This window comes from Pygocentrus nattereri, chromosome 11 (assembly GCF_015220715.1).
Source record: "Pygocentrus nattereri isolate fPygNat1 chromosome 11, fPygNat1.pri, whole genome shotgun sequence".
NCBI classification, from domain to species: Eukaryota; Metazoa; Chordata; class Actinopteri; order Characiformes; family Serrasalmidae; genus Pygocentrus; species Pygocentrus nattereri.
Window position 1 is genome coordinate 35332691 of NC_051221.1, and position 9559 is coordinate 35342249.

Genomic DNA, 9559 nt, shown 5'->3' on the forward strand with positions numbered 1-9559 from the left:
AGCCTTAATCTACCACCAATTTTAGCTCTGATCTTAATCTATTTCCAACCTGAACTCTAACCTTAGTTCACTTCCATCTTTAGTGCTAACTTTCTTCTTAGCCCTAACCTTAATCTGTCTCCAACCTTAGCATTAACTTTAATCTATAATCTATCTAATCTATCTAATTTAACTCCAATCTCAGCTTCAGTCTTATACATTTTGATGGGTAATATAAACTGGTCCCCTTGTGTACAGTTTACAAGAGAATTCTTAACTTTACTGAAATAGCTAAACTGCATTACTATAAACACTCTATTCAGGGGTTAAGCATGTAAAGATTCTGCTAATGCTTCATCAAAACAAGAAGGAAAGAGGAAAAGAAGTTAAGATGAGATCTAGAACCTCCGCAAGCCATTTTCCATTTACTGTAGACAAAGTTATCTTTGTACTCCCTTTCCTCCTTCTATTAACCGCTTCCTACAAAGAGACAGTGAAGTTCTTTCTCCGCCATTTTAGTTTTAGTTGTGGAATCCACAGTCACAGCACTGTGGTCAGTAATGGAAAATTCCAAAGCCGTGTCAAATCCACAGTGGTCGTTAGCGGTCTTTCTTTGCAGAGTTGTTATTGAAAACACCTTGGCAACAGCACTTCTTTGGAGCAAAGGGCTTATGAGAAGAGACGAGCCTTCTGTCTCTCAGGCCATAATAGTCAACATAGCTTCACACATCCACACACATCCACACACTACTCTCGTCTAGTGGAGATAGCTGCTGCTGTATTGTAACAGCTGGAATTGAATTGTGGAGCCTAATCTCTTCTCAGATTCAAATGAAAGAAAAAAGAGGAAATAGGAGCTTCTGCCAGTAGGCAATTTTTGATCATTTGAATTCTCGTTTTCCTGCCCTTGTGGTATCCTCTCACTCTCTGATTGTTCTCGCAGAACTCTGACCCAGTTTGACACTCCCCACAGTGTGCAAAGATGAAAATAACAAACTAACAATCACAAGCTGAGAATAAGCCAAGTGTTTTTCTGAAGAGCATTCCAGTCTGTGTGCAGCATTGAAACAATTATTAACAGGACAAGAATTTACCAACATTTAAAATATGTCACTAACATTTAGAGGTCTGGAATTATAGCTTTTTACCACACTAATGCGGCATTGATAGTAAATGTAGAATCTGCACAGTCAAAAACATTTTATGTGTGTTTCAGTGAGCGATGAGTGAGAAATATCCATCCATCCATTTTCTAAGCCGCTTCTCCGTCAGGGTCGCAGGGGGTGCTGGAGCCTATCCCAGCAGTCTTCGGGCGGAAGGCAGGATACACCCTGGATGGGTTGCCAGTCCATCGCAGGGCAGACAGACAGACACTCACACCTAGGGGCAATTTAGCATGTCAAATCGACCTGACTGCATGTCTTTGGACTGTGGGAGGAAACCCACGCAGACACGGGGAGAACATGCAAACTCCACACAGAGAGGACCCCGGTCGCCCGGCCAGGGAATCGAACCCAGGCCCTCCTCGCTGTGAGGTGACAGCGCTACCCACCACACCACCGTGCCACCTTTCAGTCAATAACAGTCATCCATAAACATCTGACCTCTGAACAAACCTGCAGAAAACAGAATAAACCTGCAGTGAGAACAGCTATGGCGGCAAGTTATTCAGAATTACTATACTATGAAATGGTGGAAAGGTGTTGTTGAGGAACATATATAATGCCTGCTGTATTGATCATCTGGAGGATGGTACTGTTTTTCTTTTTTTTTCTTTTTTTATTGAAGCTGAAACAGTTCTGCTTAAAGCTATGTAAAAGACCATACGCACACCTCAGTGACCAAACTATTAATAGTGTGACGAGGCAACAGAATTCAGACATGAGCAGATAAAAGAGATGTTTAATCTCAATAAAGGGACAAACCAGAATCGTAGTCGAAAGACAGTCCAAAACATCAAAACACAGAAGGTACAAAAGAGACAAGGCAGAAAATGGAGAAACAAGGTAGCAAGGCAATGGTCAAAAAGCTCAAAGACAATCATCAATAAACGCTCAGTAGTTCACCAGGAAACAATACTTCGCAAAGTTTCTAATCTAAACCTGGGCTTATATACTATTCTAAAAGTCATATGACATTGTACACAGGTCAATGGAGTTAAAATTCTGTGAGCGCTGATAGGATCGCCGAAACGTCTCATCACACCTGGGAAATGGAGTCCGAGTTGAACTCCGATTGCGGCTGAGCAATCATGTGCTCTCCTGAAGTCTGCTGGGAATTGATGTCCTTTAAAGAGTTTGTGGGGTGCGTGACAAATAGACAGACTTGTACTGGCTCCAAAATAAGCCAAACATTATCTAAGGTGTAGTATTTCTAATAATATTATGTCTAATTATAGCTTAATTAATGCTACAGAATCATGTTTAGATCAGTTAGATAACTACTTTTCTCAATTTAGCTTGATCATTCAGTCAGATTAACCAGGTGCTCCCATTTCTGATTAAAACATTGTGTGTAAGATAAACATGAATGTACTTGTACGCAGGCCATTCCTTTTTAATTTTGTTTGTTTTTTATGTTGCTATACTACAGTTTGCTGGAAGATCTAGTGTAAAAATGACGAGTCCTCTTCAGTATTTAACATTCCTCTAATTAGCTCCTGTGCTGTTTCAGCATTGGCTCATCTGAAGGGGCAACTTCCACTGTAAAACCTTATTAACCCTCTGGGGTTGACAATGTATGCAATGTATTGTGAATGCTGCATGCTAGAGATGCATTTTCATATTCCCCATAAGGGTACCATTGTTCTAGCAACAAGTCTGGAACACAGCCTCTGATTGGTCAACGAGTCAGGAACACAGCCTCTGATTGGTCAATGAGTCAGGAACAGCCTCTGATTACTTAGCTGACTCCATATAAGGCATCAATGGATGGCTAATAGCCATGCTTACCATAACAAAAACTCTTTTCAGCACTGGAAAATTGATAAATAATCACAGGAGACATTCGGTGTTGAAACTGTCATTATGGATTAATTTTACAAAGTCTCAAAAAAGACCATGTAGTTCAAGACTGGACTACAAAATGTCTAAAAGGGATACGACTGCACTGGTGCCCTCACTGAAACAACATGCTGGCAAAATGCTAGCCTTCTGGGACAAAAAATAAGATTTTTAGCATGCAGAGTTCCCAAGATATATAGACTTTCTATATTTTTATAGAAATTTTGTTCTTTTGTGTATGGCATTCTTTGATGTTGCATAAAACATGGTTGACTTGAGAGCGTTAAAGGTGCCATAGGTGAATAAAGAGTTCAGTTCCTGGAACTGACTTACTATGAACATCAAATACTGTTGTCTTCTCCTTCAAAATCAAATCCTGCTTTGCAAAAAAAAAGGGGGGGCGTGAAGGGATGTCTGCACTTTTCATACCCGTTCCAAGCAACCGAACTGTGAATGAGTATGACTGATATTTATCCTTGGCTTCCTATTTGCCAGCTTCTTAATGGAATTTTCCATTCCACTTTCAATGCTACGGCTTGTACAGGCACCTGAATGTAACTGTGGCACCATTTAAGGAGGAATGGAAAACAAGCTGGTGAGTATTAAGCTAACTTCAGCTTCCACATCTCTAACAGAGTCCTGGACAAATTTTATTCATAGTTGTTACTTTGCTCTGCATATTTTACTCTGCACACTTTCTCAAATCTTGGACAATATCAAGCCGACTTTGCACAGTGTTTCAAAAGACTGAAGAGCAAGGAAGGTCCAACTTTGTTAGCATCATAACCCCAACAGCAATCTGTAAGTATCTAGCCATTTTTTGACAGTTGAAGCCAACTTCAATGTTCAACTGTAGGTTTCAGAGTGAGCTAGCAACTTTTATTTACTTTGTGCTGTTGCCTGTATTGAAGGCAAGTAGCAGTATAGGTAATGTTAGCTACTAGAAGGCTCCGAATAACTAAATAATATGATGACCTAGCTTGTTTACATGAAGGTTCATGAACCTTTCCGTCTGTTTCTGTTACATTACATTTACGGCATTTGGCTGACGCTCTTATCCAGAGCGACTTACAATTTGATCATTTTACACAGGTAGGCCAAGGTGGTGTTAGGAGTCTTGCCCAAGGACCCTTATTGGTATAGTGTAGGGTGCTTGCCCTGGTCGGTGATTGAACCCCAGTCTACAGCGTAGAAGGCAAAGGTGTTAACCACTACACTAGCCAACCACCACATGCTTCCACATGTTCCTGCTGTGGGAGCCATTGCAGTGCCTCATTGTAAACCAGGAAATCAGAGCAGTGCTCATCAAAGTCCATAAAAGGTACCTCATCAAAGGTATAAAAGCTTGTTTCATTCTAAGGTCAAATAATATGATTGGAAATGAATGAGTAAAATTGAATCTGGATATTTGTTGAGAGAAGTCACATACCTTCTATGTAGACATCAGTAAATAATTTAAAATACTGAATAAATGTATTCTATGGCACCTTTAAACATGAAAACCTATCATTTTAACATCAAAAGACTGAACAGTTTCACTGGTTTGATTAATGTAAGCAGTAAGTTGGCCTACATGCATATTGTGTCAGTTCTCAAACATAGGTAGTTAGTACAAATGTTGCAGATGCTACCAGGGATCCTGAACCGTCAGTTTGACAGATGTAGCAAGAATAAGGGATCAACAATAACATCTTAAGACAGATAGAAGAGTTTCACAGTACTGCATTTATCATGAAACTTCCCAAAGATAGCCTATATTGTGATTTAGCAATAGGAAGTCAAACACAGCAGCCTTGTTGTGCTTATGCCATGTTCACAGCAGCTACATCTCCATCAGCTGTAAGAGGCATGAAATCTCCTCAAGACTGCAGTATGTTCATTTCCATTTGCCTACATTTTCTGCAGCTGTACCTTTGGCCAGCAGGTCCATTTCCCATCTGTTTTACTGGTGACCTCCTCGAGCCATTAAACCCCTGTGATGAAATTTCTTTGGGTGTGAGATAAGGCCCGTTGGCCATGATAAAACATACAATAAAACTGCTTTAGGGTGAGATCGTTTGGTATTTTCCCCATCATAGATATGCAGCTGATGGGGATAGCCTGCATGTTTCCTCCTGTACAGTGCAGCCTTTATTCTCCTCTTCTGTCAGAAGCTCTGGAAAAATAATCAAATAAATAAAACAGTAAATATTCCTAATTGCCTGCAGGCAAGTAATAAAGCAGAGGATGTTGGCCAGTGCACAAGGCCAAGCATGAAGGCTCTGCAATCCTCAATCAGCCACGAGGACACAGTGTTATTACAATTATATACACACACACACACACACACACACACACAGGAAACATATACACATTTTAAATTAACTTACAGGCATTACACATGAATCACTTGCTCATATGTGCATGAATCAGAGTAATTACACATAAAAACTCAAGCATAGTATTTCCTTGCAAATCTATTTTTTGTGCAAAGTTTAAGGAGACCTAGATTATTTTTGACAAATTGCAGTAATAAACAAATGAATAAGTGAAGACTAAACAGGTTTTATTTTAAGGAAAAGAATATCAGACAGGTGACAGTATTTGTGATAATACTGTGTAATGTGGCAGTGTTATGCTTGAGAATGATGTTGAACCCAATTTACTATAGTTTTGTTACATTTTATCATTTTTTATTGATCAACATCATTGTTTCAGAATGTAAATGAGCCCGTTTTAGCCAATAGTTCCTTTTTATCTGCAGTCCCTGGGTAGGTTAATGTTAATAGAATGTATTCAACTATAGATTCATACAATGCTTCTCAGGCAAAAACAAAATGTAATATGAATATACAGTAGCCAACCCGTTTTTTTTTTAAATTAGATAAATGACTGTCAAACTTCTTAAATTAAATACCGATCATGTGATGCATGAACAGAAAATCAAGATAACCAAAGTATTACTATGTAGCCATTTTATGTTAAAAAAGCTTAATCTAACCAATCAGCCTAATCACATTAACAGAAATGGCCATTTTGTCCTAAAGTTTGAGTTTAATATGTTATTTGTTGTATTTTGCCATATCCTAGAGCTCAGCATTACATTCCTCAGCTTCATCAGTTTGACAGAATTCAGTTTTATTCCATTTCCATGTTGTTGTCCACCAAAGTTCTCTCACTACAAGAACCACTATGTATTATGCGAATAAATCATACAACCATTGGGAATCCCTGTGGTGTCAACCAATCCTGCCTGCCAGTCTAATCACTGAGCTATAGGCCAACAAATACAACCAACAGCAATTCTATGTATAACATCAAGCACATAGCCATTCAATCTCCATAGACAAATGTTGGCAGTAGAATGGAACATAGTGAACAGCTCAGTGACTTTAGATGTAACAGTGTCATAGGATGCCATATTTACCACAAGACAGGCTGTGAAGTTTCTGCCCTGCAAGATCTGCCCTGGTCAACTGTAAATGTGACAATTATGAAATAGAAAGATCTAGGAGCAGCAAAAGCTTAGCCACAAAACAATATACCATGCAAATTCACAGAATTTGGATCACCAAGTGCTGAAGCATGCAAAATGTAAAAATCACCTATCTTCTGTTGTAAAACTCACTACAGAATTCCAAGCTGCTCTGGAAGCAACAACAGGACAACAACTGTCCATGAACTTCATGGAATGGGTTTCCAGGCCTAAGATCTCTATGTGCAAAGCCATGTGTCAACTTGAGTGGTGTAAAGCACTCTACCACTGTACTCTGAAGAAGTGGAAATGTGTTCTCTAGATTGATGAATCATGCTTCACTATCTGCCAGTTTGATGGATGAATCTGGCTCTGGTAGAAGCCAGGAGAATGTCACCTATTATAACACATTGTGCCAACAGAAAAAGTTTGGAGAAGGATGAATAATTGCCTTGGCCTCCGGTGAAGTGTACTACAGCAAACAAAGACATTTTAGACAGTTCTATGCTTCCAACTTTGTGGCAACGGTTTGGGAAAGGGCCTTTCCTGTTCCCTACCCCTGTGCATAAAAAATCATAAAAACATGATTTGAAGAGTATGATGTAGAGGATCTCCTCTGGCTTGCATAGATCTTTGACCACATCCCACTCTACACCTTTGGGATGAACTGGAAAGTCAACTGCAAGCCAACATCAGTGACTGGCCTAATAGAAGCTCTTTTGACTGAATGGGCACCAATTCTCACAAACACACTCCAAAATACTTGTGGTAAGCCTTCCCAGGCAAGTCGAGGCTGTTAAAGGTGGGGGGTACTGGATAATGAGGGGTGTCCACATACTTTTGGTTTGGAAAGGGATGTCCACAGACCTCCAAGAATACAGATATGATGGTCAGGTGTCCACACATATCATCAAAAACTGGAGTCTTTAAACTGGAAAAGTAGCCTAGAGACAGCTGTAGTACCACTGTAGGATGCGAGTAATTGATGTTGACAACAAATGTTGCAATGAAAATATTTTTCATTTTGGCTGGAGTGTCTCTTTAAACAAAATATTAGTATTCTTGTTCCTTAATTAAAAAAAAAACAGCATGAATCAAACTTTACTTAGAAATTTCCAAAAGAAGCAAAGGAGTCTCCAAGTATGTGTACATAGTACACAAACCCAGTTGAGTGGGCCCAAAAGTCTCATCCACAGTTCCACTGTGAGAGTGCTTCTCTTCTTCAGTAGCAGTGGCTCTATCAGAGCGAAAGCATGTCACATCCAATCTTCTCTTGTAGATGTATCTCCACGCTTAATTTAATGGCTAAAGACCGCTGTTAGAGTTTAATGATATTTGCCTTCTTTAGTTCTTTAGTAAAACTTCTCAGAGACTTGAACTCAGACAGTGGACTCCAGACGCAGCATTCATGACAGGCGGGCATCCATGGGGCAAACAAAGACAAAGACAGTGCCAGTGTCAGGTTGTGTTGCTTCAGAACGCAGCCCCTAGCATAACAAAGCCCTGCCCACATGTCTAGCCTGCCCTGCAGCACTGCACCCACCAATGTGTGCTTCATCAGACCCTGAGGATTCTATTTTATTCTTCTTCAGCTCATAAAGTGGAGGTTGACCTTCTCCTTCTTAGCTAAGTGTTAATAGCTGCAGGCTCCAGTGGTCTGAAAGCAAGCCGTGCTATGGTCAGGCAGGCACATGGCAGTGTAATGGCCAACAGCGCACCTACCACACCACTAGCCGCCAAAATGGCACCGAAAAAATGTGCTGTGGAGCTTTAATGATGCAGTTAGAGTTCATCAGGGCAGTGCTGGGTTTGGAAATTAAATGCCTCTTTAGTCTGATCTGAGCCACGGCCGGCCAGCTGCCAACATTCAGCCAGTGATAAAAATGATAATTTTTTATGTTGAGGTCACTATTGAAACGAAATCAAGTGAAATGAATCTAGTTTCTAGAAACATTGTACTTTCAAATGTAAAGGCTCCTAAATATAATGGTGGGGAGCGATGAGGCGGATGCATATGCTGAGAAAAGCGAGATTTATTCGGTTATTCATAACAGTCCAGGTTCAGGGAGCCCACACGAAGATAAGGATGGACAGACATAATGAAAATGAAAACAGGTCAAACAAACAACGGGGGCCAGAAGATCAAACACCATACAAGACAAAGAATATATACAAATCAAACAAATAGCATGAGCATACAATACATACAAAGACCATCACTAGACTAAGGCTAACCAGGGATAACAGGACACAGGTGGAAAACACAGGTGGTAACAATCAGGGGCGGAGTCAGAAAACAAGGGGGTTGGACTGGGAAGGAATCAAAACAAAGAAAGCACATGGACTAGTCCAAAATAAAAAGCACATGGAAGACTGGGAGGGGCCAATCGTGACACTGAGTGGTTTTTGGCTTGTGTGTACAGTTCTGAGAAAAATATTTCAATGGTATAGAAGCTTTACATCATGTGAAATTCTTAAAACTTTATGAAGGTTTTTCAACTTGGTCTTCAAAGAACCATCCACTGAGGTTTTTAGGGAGCCAAAGGTGGTTCCTCTATGGAATCTTGCCAAAGAACCCACAAAACAACACAGCAATATCGTAAAATTGAGACTTTGATCGGCATGGTTTCCAGCACAGAAAGACAGATAAAGTTGTCTTAAATTCTGTGCAATTACCGCGTAAATTGATGCGTCAACAATGTTTATTCTAGTTTTAAATCTCCCGCTGAGAGCATAACTAAAGCAGCATTTTTTCACCTTAGAAACATTGCCAAAATCAGGCCTTATCTCACGCTGCATGATGCTTTCATTTTCTGCCATTTAGATTATTGCAATGCATTGTTCACTGGCTTATCCAAAAGACTATAGATAAATTACAGCTTGCACAGATGAAGAAAGAGCTCTGACTCAAACACAGAAGAATGAACATATTGCTCTTCATGGCTTCCTGTTCAATACAGGAGACAGACATGGAGGAGTCATCAGGGATGCAGGCTGAGAAAACTTGATTTTTTTTCTTGGTTAACTGGGGTTGTCCATTCTGTTCAGCATCAGTGGCCTTCACCCAATGCAGAATCCTTAGAGACTGTTCTTCCATTCCTGCATCCCATTCGCCACTCTCCCT